Consider the following 12,582-nt stretch of genomic DNA (forward strand, 5'->3'; position numbering starts at 1 on the left):
GTAAGATGAAACGTTTTTGACGTTAAACGTTCTGAGAAAAAAAAAAAAAAAAAAAAAAAAAACATACAAACATCCAAGTCCGCTAAATGGTTCATGTTAATTCGTTTAAAAAAAAAAGTTACAAGAAATATGTAGAAATAACATTTTGTATGTGTGTGTGTGCTGAGGTCTTTAGAACGTTAAGGCAAACCAGAAAACTTTGAGAAAGAGTTCTATTGGCGTTTCTGGAAGAATATTTGTTTAGAACGTTCAGAGAATCTTGAGAATATTAGCCAAAGTTCTGAGGACGTTCCCTGTTAGTTGGGACTCACGCAGGCAAACTGTCACGTGATGGTTTCTATCCTATAGCCTAGTTCAAAACCCTCATAAATAACAGTGAATTATATCCTCCAAATTGAAATTTCAATATCATATCATAGCTGCTGGGTAAACAAGTGAACACAGTAAATCACCCTGGCATGTTCTCAGGACAAAGACGTCAGGTCAATGCAAGTTCAGTTTGTCACATGCAGTCTAAGAGAACATTTAGCCTATACAAACCTACAATTTTTGGAAAGTTTCTTAAAATTATCTTTTTGTAGCCAAGACTGTAAGTTCTCATCATCTGGCGTTTAAAAATAAACCTACCTGACAAAAGCTGTGGAAATATTTCCATTACCCCCAATGAACTCTCTCTTCGCGGATAGAGCAGCGCCACCTGGTGGAAGAACTTTAATGACTAAAAGTGCGTTCAAGTTTGTGGATAAAAGTCAATATTATCATATATACTGTAATGATGAAAAGGCTTTGCAACATTATTCTAATACTTAATGACAACTAGACAGATGCTCTATAGATTTTTCTGCCAATTTCATAGCTCTGGAGCTCAAGCTCTTTTAAATGTCAGTGAACTTTCTCTTTGACCTGTTTGTGCGAGCTGTCACTTTTTATCTGCCTGGTTCTTTTGCTCAAGCTTTTCTTTAAAAGGCCCAAGTCAGTGGGGAGGTGAAAAGGGTGAATTTTGAGCTGTTATCCATCCGTGTGTGTAATGAGCAATGTGCAACGGCATGAAGCTGAAATAAGAAGTCTGGTTTTCAGGTCACCATGGATACAGAATAAGATTCAGCAACAGATAAGAAGTTTGCATAGCCTACTTTAATGTCAAGGCATGTATAATTGTCATGTACAATACCCTTTCAGCCTTAAAAGATAAAAATCCATGTCATGAATTATTATATGCGATTACATTAACCTAATTCATATACATATCTTTTCAAGGGGATTTTTTCTTCTTCGTGAAGTAAATTAGATACTTTTATTCACAGTTTAACTTTGTCCAAGATTTACTCTAAACTGAGAAAATATCAGTGTCTCCATGGCAATGCTGTACCACAGTGGAATTGCAGTAATGTATTTCCCCATTGGGAATTTTATTTATAGATAGTAGCATCAATAATATAATTGCAGTTATTTATTTATTTTAAGTGATTATTGACATATAGTCTAAATGAAAAAAGTTGTTTCATCTTTTTAGAAAATGAATACAGCAATATATTATGGAAGAGTGCAGATTAAGCTCATCCATGTAATGAGAGTGGAGGTTAAATGATAGGGATCTACTCATTTATTTATATGTTTGCATGAATTTCCGAGTATTTAGATCTGTCAATTTCTAAAAGAAATGTACATTTAAATCAAAATCTTACAGAAAATCTACTTTTTTGCCCATTTTTCCCTTAGTATTTATTTATTTATTGTTTCGATTTGAATGATTGAAGCTTATTTCATTGTTAGAACACAATGCATTCCATCAGAAGGTTAATAATGTTGAAAATAATGCGATTGCGGTTGAGAAATGTGATGACGGAAATGACGGTGGTGGAAATTTGTTTGTTTGTAACATTTTTCTTTTAAGAGCATTTATAATGATAATTAAACATGTTGCATGCATGCACAAATCATTCGCATTGCTGTATCCAGATACACTGAGGAGTACAGTAACACACCGGTGATGTGTCTAGCCTTCCTCGAGTTCTAGAAGAAGAAGAATGATTGTGGGGAGTGTTTTAGTGGACAAATGGCTTCGTCTATGGGCGGGATGTTTCCTGGTCAGCATCCTCCTGGACCTCATGCACCGGCAGCTCCCGGGGGTCCAGGTCAGCCAGGGCTTCTCACAGCTCCCTCCGGTAATAGAGGGACAAATAACACTTTAGCAGATATTTGTTATTCTAGACATTGTCTTTTAATCGTCTGTCCTTTAATGTTTTTATCATTACAGGCGTGCTTTGCATCTCTTGTGAGTCAAGATTATGTGAATGGAACAAACCAGGAAGAAATCAGGACTGGTGCTATTATTTAAAATAGTAATAATTACAGGGAACTTTGATAAGTACTTAATAATTACCATATTCATACCTTATACCATGAGCTGCTACAAAAAAAAAAAAAAAAACAGAATTTACAGATTAAGCAAAAAAAAAAAAAAAAAAAAAAAAAAAAAATGATGTTATAAAATGATGAAAACATGTCTGCAGCAGACATCCTAATGAAGACACACAATGAACCTTGATATTTTCAGTCTGCACCCAGTATTATAGAACACCATAAAAAACAAATTCACAGAAAGCAGTTCCAATAATATGCATCTTTGTGTTGAAATACAATTTTGAAAAGACAAAAAAAATCGATTCGATTTGAGCTCACCAACACATTACCTTAATGTCTCCTCGCAACAATCAGATATGTGCTATTAAATCCTAAAGAGAAAGACAAGCCCAGCCAAGGAGAACATGCAGGCGTGTGAGGCATCTGATCTTGTTCCCACGAGAGACCGTTTCGAAGAGAGCATTAAGATCAATTATTGCGCGTTATTAGCCTGCAAACTCACGAGTTAAGTGCTTTCATTGAGTGTATCGTAAACAGATCAAAGTCCTGCAGGTGCTTCGTTCCTCATAAGCTAATGATCCATTTCTTCTTGCCCCTAAGCTGCGCTCGGTCTCGCGCGTCTGGACGCGTAAAGTTTGTTTTATCACCCATTATGAAATTTGCCAAACCTATGTAGCTATCCTATATTCCACCGCATTTTCACCTGGAACCAAAACGCGAATCGCATCTTAATGAACAGAATAACATCAACCATATAGAGGAGGATTGAATGGAATTGCGTGGTTGGTTGTTTTTAACATAGTCTAATATTACGAGATTTTCGCGCACGGAAAAACAGAAATAATGACTATCGAGTGAAGAGATTGCGCGTGCCAGACTCTTACCTGCGGCGCTTCACGCGCGAGTCTCCATCAGTCTGAATGAGTGAACGCGCGTGCAGCACTGACACTTCCCTTCCCCGCGCGCACTGAACTGACCGCTGCTTCACTGCGCCTCTGCACGACGCGGGGGTCCACGGCTGTCCAAAAACACACACACGACGCTGTGAAGCGCGCATAGCTTACTCAAGAGATGATGAAAACGGGTCTCTAGTGATTTGATAAATATGAGGCTTTTTGCTCTCTTAAAAATAACAATTATTCACTGGTAGAAGAACCTTTCACATCCATAGAACCGTTAAATTGCCCAAAATGTTCTTTAGAATGGAAAATGTTTGCAGTGTATAAGTAATAAATGCTTCTTCGTCTTTTAGGCCTACTCAGATAATCAAAATATGTTCTACACTGTTCTACTTGGTCCAACCACTGGGTTAAATTGGGTTGAAACAACCCAGCATTTTTTAGTGTAAAATGGTTTTGTTAACGTTTCCATTAAATGAAAACGAAACGTTATTTTTTATACAATTTTTTATAATAATAGGCAAACGTAAGATGAAACGTTTTTGACGTTAAACGTTCTGAGAAAAAAAAAAAAAAAAAAAAAAAAACATACAAACATCCAAGTCCGCTAAATGGTTCATGTTAATTCGTTTAAAAAAAAAAGTTACAAGAAATATGTAGAAATAACATTTTGTATGTGTGTGTGTGCTGAGGTCTTTAGAACGTTAAGGCAAACCAGAAAACTTTGAGAAAGAGTTCTATTGGCGTTTCTGGAAGAATATTTGTTTAGAACGTTCAGAGAATCTTGAGAATATTAGCCAAAGTTCTGAGGACGTTCCCTGTTAGTTGGGACTCACGCAGGCAAACTGTCACGTGATGGTTTCTATCCTATAGCCTAGTTCAAAACCCTCATAAATAACAGTGAATTATATCCTCCAAATTGAAATTTCAATATCATATCATAGCTGCTGGGTAAACAAGTGAACACAGTAAATCACCCTGGCATGTTCTCAGGACAAAGACGTCAGGTCAATGCAAGTTCAGTTTGTCACATGCAGTCTAAGAGAACATTTAGCCTATACAAACCTACAATTTTTGGAAAGTTTCTTAAAATTATCTTTTTGTAGCCAAGACTGTAAGTTCTCATCATCTGGCGTTTAAAAATAAACCTACCTGACAAAAGCTGTGGAAATATTTCCATTACCCCCAATGAACTCTCTCTTCGCGGATAGAGCAGCGCCACCTGGTGGAAGAACTTTAATGACTAAAAGTGCGTTCAAGTTTGTGGATAAAAGTCAATATTATCATATATACTGTAATGATGAAAAGGCTTTGCAACATTATTCTAATACTTAATGACAACTAGACAGATGCTCTATAGATTTTTCTGCCAATTTCATAGCTCTGGAGCTCAAGCTCTTTTAAATGTCAGTGAACTTTCTCTTTGACCTGTTTGTGCGAGCTGTCACTTTTTATCTGCCTGGTTCTTTTGCTCAAGCTTTTCTTTAAAAGGCCCAAGTCAGTGGGGAGGTGAAAAGGGTGAATTTGAGCTGTTATCCATCCGTGTGTGTAATGAGCAATGTGCAACGGCATGAAGCTGAAAATAAGAAGTCTGGTTTTCAGGTCACCATGGATACAGAATAAGATTCAGCAACAGATAAGAAGTTTGCATAGCCTACTTTAATGTCAAGGCATGTATAATTGTCATGTACAATACCCTTTCAGCCTTAAAAGATAAAAATCCATGTCATGAATTATTATATGCGATTACATTAACCTAATTCATATACATATCTTTTCAAGGGGATTTTTTTCTTCTTCGTGAAGTAAATTAGATACTTTTATTCACAGTTTAACTTTGTCCAAGATTTACTCTAAACTGAGAAAATATCAGTGTCTCCATGGCAATGCTGTACCACAGTGGAATTGCAGTAATGTATTTCCCCATTGGGAATTTTATTTATAGATAGTAGCATCAATAATATAATTGCAGTTATTTATTTATTTTAAGTGATTATTGACATATAGTCTAAATGAAAAAAGTTGTTTCATCTTTTTAGAAAATGAATACAGCAATATATTATGGAAGAGTGCAGATTAAGCTCATCCATGTAATGAGAGTGGAGGTTAAATGATAGGGATCTACTCATTTATTTATATGTTTGCATGAATTTCCGAGTATTTAGATCTGTCAATTTCTAAAAGAAATGTACATTTAAATCAAAATCTTACAGAAAATCTACTTTTTTGCCCATTTTTCCCTTAGTATTTATTTATTTATTGTTTCGATTTGAATGATTGAAGCTTATTTCATTGTTAGAACACAATGCATTCCATCAGAAGGTTAATAATGTTGAAAATAATGCGATTGCGGTTGAGAAATGTGATGACGGAAATGACGGTGGTGGAAATTTGTTGTTTGTAACATTTTTCTTTTAAGAGCATTTATAATGATAATTAAACATGTTGCATGCATGCACAAATCATTCGCATTGCTGTATCCAGATACACTGAGGAGTACAGTAACACACCGGTGATGTGTCTAGCCTTCCTCGAGTTCTAGAAGAAGAAGAATGATTGTGGGGAGTGTTTTAGTGGACAAATGGCTTCGTCTATGGGCGGGATGTTTCCTGGTCAGCATCCTCCTGGACCTCATGCACCGGCAGCTCCCGGGGGTCCAGGTCAGCCAGGGCTTCTCACAGCTCCCTCCGGTAATAGAGGGACAAATAACACTTTAGCAGATATTTGTTATTCTAGACATTGTCTTTTAATCGTCTGTCCTTTAATGTTTTTATCATTACAGGCGTGCTTTGCATCTCTTGTGAGTCAAGATTATGTGAATGGAACAAACCAGGAAGAAATCAGGACTGGTGCTATTATTTAAAATAGTAATAATTACAGGGAACTTTGATAAGTACTTAATAATTACCATATTCATACCTTATACCATGAGCTGCTACAAAAAAAAAAAAAAAAAACAGAATTTACAGATTAAGCAAAAAAAAAAAAAAAAAAAAAAAAAAAAAAAAAAAATATATATATATATATATATATATACACAAATTATTTATCATTCCATAAATACAGCCAGAAAAAAATGTTTTAGGAATAGAATATTATGTAAATGAGGCAAATAAAATATAAAAAATTCCTCAGAAAAAAGAAAAAAATAAACCTTTATATAGATAGCAGTGAACCTGAAATGTTTGGTGTAAAAAGTCTACTGAAGTGGATATTTCTGGCTGTACATGAGACAAAACTCATTTTTAAGAAAGTTGCCTTTTAAGATAGGTATTGCAACTAAAATCTACACAAATAGATAAAGGGTAATTTGGATGTTTTCCTTCCACTGATCTGAAGGAAGACCTGTTGCAAAGATGAAACAGCCTGAAATCTTAAAATGGACCCGTGCATGAAAAACAAACTAACAATGGTTTGACCTGTAAAGTCTTGCCTTCATGATTCTGCGTTTCAGGAGTGGATCAGTGTAAACAGAAGCTTCTGGATGTAGCCAGACAGACTGAAAGTTTCTTCCTTCAGAAAAGACTGTAGCTGTCTGTACAGAAACCAGAACAGAGGTGAAAACCCGTATTTTTGCTTTTAAACCCACACCTCGTCCAGAAACCTTTTAAAACATTTACAGTTGCGTTCCAACCTTTGAAACATACTGTATACTTTAGTATAAACTGTTTCTATATTTCAGGATGCATCAGAACTGAAGAATGAACTCCAAAGGAAGGAGATGTTGATTCAGAAACATCTTACTAAGATCCATCACTGGCAGCAAGTGTTGGAGGACATCAACGTCCAGCACAAGAAGCCCACAGAACTGCCCCAGGGTCCACTGGCCTCCCTGGAACAGGCCTCAGCAATCCTCCCTGCTCCCATGAAACCAAACTGAAGCGTGTCCACAACACCCCCTTCCCTCTCTCTGTCGAGCAAACTGTGCTATACGCCTTCGTACGTGATGATTTTGTAATATACATCAATGATGTGCTTCAAGAGGTGCTAAAGGACATCACTTCCACATATCTCTCACGAGGAGGTCATCTTGAAGAACTAGAGAGTCTTTGACAATTAGTCAGAAGCCTACTTAAAACTCAGTTTGTTAGGTAGGAAACGTTATATGACAAATAAATCAAATTTTTAACGTTTCATATAGATATGTTCATTGAGCTACAGTGACCAAAAACAAAAAAAAATCAGTTTGAAAGATTTTTAAATTTTATTAAAACACCTTTTGAAAAGTTTGAAGTAAACACGTTTTGTTGAACATTAGTACATTCAGATTTTTTTTTTTTTTTTTAAGTTCCCTTTGGTCTTCCTTCATCCCCTGGCATGGCAGTCCAGCACTATACATTACTTTTTCTTTGTGCTCAGTGCTTTTATCTTCTTCCTTCCTTTATTACATGCTGTATCAAGTTTTCAACTATTTTTCAACGACCCACAAACCTTGTGTTTGTAATTAATTGTATTTCCCTTTTAGTAAAGTTAAAGTCAAATCAACAAATAAAAATCTAAGGCCTCTGATATAATTTGGCAACAATAAAAACCCAACAGCAATTAATTGATCAATAAATGGGTGAAACTTCTAAAGAACAAGCCAAAATGACAAAAATATCATGACTATTCAAAATCAAAAGAAAGGAAAGAGATTATATATACAAGAAAACAAAGCCTACTGTTAAAACCATGAACATTTTTGCATGTGACATTCTCAACATTTATTTGTTTTGTAATATATTTACATGACATTTTTTGTAATGCAATATCATTGCAAATGTCAAAAAAAAATATTGTAACATGAAAAGTAAATATTTATAGTTACTGCACTGCAGCATTTAAATGTAATATACAGTAAAATAAAAAATACTGTATTACAGTACACGTGGATCACCATTAGGAATAATTGGAAATACAAAAACTTAATAAAAAAATAATTTGAAGGTAAAATGTGCAAAACTCATGAAAATGTCATGCAAATTTTTTTTTTTTTTTGTTCTAAATGGTTTTAAAATGGGCTTCATTGTCGTGCAAACATACAGTGAAATGAGGTCCATTATAGTGTAAACATGACTTTTAAAAAGTATGTTACTACAAATACAACACAAATATATTGAATTGTGTTCCCAATAACATTAACATAACATCTGTTCTAATATTGCTAGAACATTTCAAGTATCTTATCTATTTTAGGACCATATCCCTCCCTGATATAAACAATATTGTTCCACTTCAGTATGTTCAGCTGCATGATAAATCTCTCATTTACAGTATTCAAAATATATAAAACAGCAGAAGTGATTTTAAAGAAGAACTTATAAAGTGTTAACTTTTTCTTCACATTTCCTGCTGTTGTCTAAAAGTAGGTTTAAATCTTTGAAAATGCAGTCAGTAATGCTCCAGACAGAACGAGACAGAAAGCAATGATGAGAACAATGTAATTTCGCCAGCCCTGAGGGAGAAGAGGAGGAGATGAAGGGCTCAGTATGAAAATGTAAAAGCAATAGACAGCGGGAACACAAGTATTTACCTTCACTTCTTTGAACACTACAACACCCCAAAGAGCTGCAATCAATCCAGGAACCTGGAATGAACCAAATGCACATTATTGGAAAAAAAAAAAATGTGAAAAGTACATAAAGATGTGCGTTCTTGTGAGCTCGGTCACTCACTGTGGTGATAATAGGGAAGCTGACTACAGCACTGAGGTAATTGTTGGCAAGGAACCAGCAGCACGTGGCTATACCCCACATGATACCAGAAAGGAATCCTACAAGGAAACAACAGAGGTATGTGGAAGAAAGATAAACAATGCTAAAGGAAATGCTAATTACCGGAGTAGTTCAGTCAAAGATATAAATACAAAATTGCTAATGAAAAGTACTCTCTCGTAGGCCATTGAAGATGTAGAGGAGTTTATTTCTTCATCAGAACAGATTTGTGAGAATTGTAGCATTGCATCATTTGTTCACCAATGGATGGGTGCCGTCAGAATGAGAGTCCAAACATCTGCTAAAAACATCACAGTAATCCACTGGAGTGGTGTGGATTATTGTGATGTTGTTTTATCAGATGTTTGGACTCTCATTCTGACGGCACCCATTCACTGTAGAGCATTCATTTAATAGACACTGAATGCAATGCTACATTTCTCCAAATCTGATGAAGAAACTAACTCATCTACATCTTGTATGGCCCAGGGGTCAGTATATTTCCAAGCAAAATGTAATTTTTGGTCGAACTGTTCCTTTAAATTGAAGTGATGGTGTTACCTGGCAGCACTGCTTTAGGAAAAACTTGAGGTTTGTTTTTTTTGATGGCACAGTACAGGACGAAATACACAGTACTGGTGAGGAAAATCCCACTGTATTGTGCAAAGACGTAATCCAGATCTACGTACAAACAGAAAATACATCACAGTTCATATTTAAGAATCCAACCAATGTTTATAAGGAGGTCATCTTGATTTACCAAACTGGCTAGCCCCATTGTACTGGCTGTCTGGATCTGATGCATGGTTTTTAATGTACAGAACTGGAACAAATGATGCTCCATACAGCAGTCCAGCGACAACAGCCAGAAACGATCCACTGCAACACATAACATCTTAATATAAACGGATTCATAAAGGCATTTTTTCTGTTAGATGCGGTATACAGATACTTATAAATTTTAATAATTTATTTATTGTTGTTGATACTATATCTAGTAGTACAAAAACATTTACTCATGTTGTCATGTAAGTGAGATGTGTACATACACAAGACGTTTGGTGCGTGGTGTTAATGCATCCACCCAGGAATCATCTGTTGCTACGACAGAGTCAGAGTTCACGGTCTTCGGATAAAATTAATAAAACATTGTTAACTAGAATATCAAAACATGAAATATTTAAGAATGTAAAGAGCTTCTAAAGGAACATGGTAATGGAGAAAAAATACGAGATGAGAGGGAAAATTATATTTAAATGGTTTTCAGTTCCTCTGAGTAACATTTCGTTAAATCTCAAAATTTTGCATTCTGATGAACAGTTTTAAGTGGCAAATGCAAAGTTTCTCAGGGGAATGCAAAAAATAATTTAGACCTCAGTAGAAAAAAAAAAGAAGTGAAAAATAAATTTTCTATTTTTTTTTTAACCCCATCACCATGTCCCTTTGAAAAAAAAGGATATTTTATCACATTTTTTAAAAACTATGTCAACATACATGGTCTATTAGTAATGGTGTTTCTTCAGATGTTGCAGATCTTTGTACATCAGTCTTCACAAAGAAAAAAACTATGGCACTGTAAACATACAAAAATGAGGGAAATAAAAAGAGTGGAGGAAAAAGAAGAGAACAGACATTATTTCAAATAATGAGACTTACAAGTGACATCACATTCTGAAAATAAAAGAATAAAAAAATGAATGCATGCACATTTACCTAAGTAAACAAAGACCTGCTCCACAGAAGTTCAGAACTGGTTTGGAAACAGTCTCCGCACCAATACCAAACCAACCAAACCTAAAATCAGCAGCAAGAATCAGTGTGTGTGTGTTTATGCTGCCAATGACTGGATTCTGAAATGAAATTTTGCTTACCGAGAGCTGGCCCAACCTAAAGCAGATTAAATGAAGCCCATATGAGAAGACCAAGACCAAGCCCAATAGTCTTTACGATAGGAAACTACAGTTATATTACCTAGACAAAAACAAACAAACACGGGACAGGAATTTCAGTCAGTATAAATGAGAAAGTCTTTCAAGAATAGGAGAACTATTTTAGTGTTTACTATTTTTGTCAAGCAGTAATCAAATTATATTAACATATTAAATAGTTAGATTTTACCAGTAGCCCAGATTGCTCCTCCCCAGCATAACAAGAGGCCAAAACTTTGGACTATGAAGAATGATGTTCACCACTAGGGAGACCGTCCATATAGCAGCACACAGAATCCATTGGAAAAACATGCCTGCACATATACATAGTAGTGTGAACTGAAAATGAATTAAATATTATTAGCAAACTTCCTCTCTTTAGGTGTGCTTTCAAAGCAAGATAAGTTTCACATCAGGGCTGCTGATCACCCTGTTGGGGTTTATTCTACAAGAAAAACCTACTGGATGTATATATGTGTGTGTGTGTGTGTTTGTGTGTGTATATTATATTATATTATACACACATACAGTAGCTGGTCATATAACTAGAATATCATATCAAAAGTTAATTTTAGTAATTCCCTTCAAAAAGTGAAACTTATATTATAATATTATTATATTCATTCATTACACACAGACTGATATATTTCAATTGTTTATTTATTTTCATTTTTATTTCCCAAATTCAATATCTCAGAAAATTAGAATATTGTGAAAAGGTTCAATATTGAAGACACCTGGTGCCACACTCTAATCAGCTAATCAACTCAAAACACCTGAAAAGGCCTTCAAATGGTCTCTCAGTCTAGTTCTGTAGGCTACACAATCATGGGGAAGACTGCTGACTTGACAGTTTGTCCAAAAGACGACCATTGACACCTTGCACAAGGAGGGCAAGACACAAAAGGTCATTGCAAAAGGGGCTGGATGTTCACAGAGCTCTGTGTCCAAGCACATTAATAGGAGAGGCGAAGGGAAGGAAAAGATTTGGTAAAAAAAAAAAAAAAAGTGTACAAGCAATAGGGATAACCACACCCTGGAGAGGATTGTGAAACAAAACCCATTCAAAAATGTGGGGGAGATTCACAAAGAGTGGACTGCTGCTGGAGTCAGTGCTTCAATAACCACTACACACAGACGTATGCAAGACATGGGTTTCAGCTTCGCATTCCTATGAACAAGCCACTCTTGAAAACAGACAGTGCCAGAAGAGTCTCGCTTCAAAAAGGACTGGACTGCTGCTGAGTGGTCCAAATTGATGTTCTCTGATAAAAAAATAAATTTAAGCATTTCTTTTGGAAATCAGGGTCCCAGAGTGTAAGTTTTCCACAGTCAGTGATGGTTTGCGGTGACATGTCATCTGTTGGTGTTGGTCCACTGTGTTTTCTGAGGTCCAAGGTCAACGCAGCTGTATATCAGGAAGTTTTCGAGCACTTCATGCTTCCTGATGCTGACCAACTTTATGGAGATGCAGATTTCATTTTCCAACAGGACTTGGCACCTGCACACAGTCCCAAAGTTACCAGTACCTGGTGTAAGGACGATGGTATCCCTGTTCTTAATTGGCCAGCAAACTCGCCTGACCTTAACCCCATAGAATATCTATGGGGTACTGTGAAGAGGAAGATGCGATATGCCAGACCCAAGAATGAAGAAGAGCTGAGATACTGAATTAGGGATTTTCCTTAGTTGTTAGTT

The 12,582-nt window shown here is 35.7% G+C and overlaps 2 pseudogenes; one reads left to right on the plus strand and one right to left on the minus strand.

The window, feature by feature from the left end:
- Nucleotides 1-5,844: 5,844 nt before the first annotated feature.
- LOC113077502 (mediator of RNA polymerase II transcription subunit 28-like) lies at nt 5,845-7,143 on the plus strand (annotated as a pseudogene).
- Nucleotides 7,144-7,452: 309 nt separating this feature from the next.
- LOC113077507 (transmembrane protein 144-like) lies at nt 7,453-11,233 on the minus strand (annotated as a pseudogene).
- Between the last annotated feature and the right edge of the window lie 1,349 nt (nt 11,234-12,582).

This window comes from Carassius auratus, unplaced genomic scaffold (genome assembly GCF_003368295.1).
Source record: "Carassius auratus strain Wakin unplaced genomic scaffold, ASM336829v1 scaf_tig00022711, whole genome shotgun sequence".
Taxonomy (NCBI): domain Eukaryota; kingdom Metazoa; phylum Chordata; class Actinopteri; order Cypriniformes; family Cyprinidae; genus Carassius; species Carassius auratus.